The sequence below is a fragment of the Octodon degus genome, unplaced genomic scaffold (assembly GCF_000260255.1).
Source record: "Octodon degus isolate 3935 unplaced genomic scaffold, OctDeg1.0 scaffold00007, whole genome shotgun sequence".
NCBI lineage: Eukaryota > Metazoa > Chordata > Mammalia > Rodentia > Octodontidae > Octodon > Octodon degus.
In genome coordinates this window covers 33,110,040-33,111,100 of record NW_004524583.1, presented here as the reverse complement: position 1 = coordinate 33,111,100, position 1,061 = coordinate 33,110,040, and the positions used below count along the sequence as shown (strand labels likewise).

At 51.9% G+C, this 1,061-nt stretch overlaps 1 pseudogene; it reads right to left on the bottom strand.

Moving 5' to 3' along the window:
* Window positions 1-477, bottom strand: part of LOC101583949 — a 5,278-nt pseudogene extending 4,801 nt beyond the window's left edge.
* Window positions 478-1,061: the final 584 nt, after the last annotated feature.

Sequence of the window (1,061 nt, the reverse complement as noted above, 5' to 3'; positions counted from 1 at the left end):
TTTTATTTATTACATTTATTTATTGTGTGTGTGTGTGGCCAGCTCAGCCCACCAGGGGGCGGGCTGGCTGGCATGTGGTGCTGGGGATCGAACCGTGGTCCCTGTGCTTTGCCAAGCTTGTTTCAAGTAGGTGCTTTAGACCACTGAGCCATCTCTCCAGCCCCAAGATTGTAAATTTCTTGCAAGAATTCCACAGAAGGTATATTGCTGAAGTTACATCCACAGAAGATCTATTGTCATATTTCTGGGGTGGTCAATGGTTGTTTAGATCTGTTTCAAAATTGCCCTTCTATTTACACCATAAGGAACAGATTCGGAAGGGGCGAGAGGGCAGGGAAGGAACTCTAAGGCAGCGTGCTTACCTAGCCAGTACCTGGCTCTGGACCTGAGCCCAGCACGGCACCTCCGAAAAGCAGGGCGGTAGCTAGAGGACTCCTGGGGACGATTAGGTGGGTGTCTGATATGTGAGCCGGGCATGGTGGCACACGTCTGTAATTCCAGCACTCGAGGCTGAAGCAAGAGGATTGCTGTGCAAGACCAGTCTAGGCTACAAAGTGAGCTCAGGGGCAGGGAGATGGCTCAGTGGAATAAGCACTTGCCTGGCAAGCACAAGAGCCTGAGTTCAATCCCCGGTTCCGCCAAAAAAAAAAAAAAGATCAACGTGAGCTCAAGGCCAGCCTGAACATAGGGAGACCCTGTCTCAAAAAGACCAAAAAAGGGCTGGCAAGATAGCTCAGCAGACTAAACGTCTGCTTAGGCAAGAGCAGGGACCAGGATTTAACGCTGGCACCACATGCCACACCAACCCCACCCCAGGCACGGTCAGCTGCCACTGAGACTGGCATGGTGATGCACACCTGTAAGGGGCACTATGAGTCTGAGCTATGCAATGAGATCTGGGAGAGGGAGGAAAGCAGGGAGAGAGAGAGTGAGAGGCCCAAATGTCCAACTCAGTCCTTTTCTATGTTTCGGTCGACTTTTCGGCACTGGTGAGCAACCTCAGGACCTTGCTGCGGCGCAGCACTATCTCCCCCTGCCCCCAGCTCGCTTCTTTTTGTTTT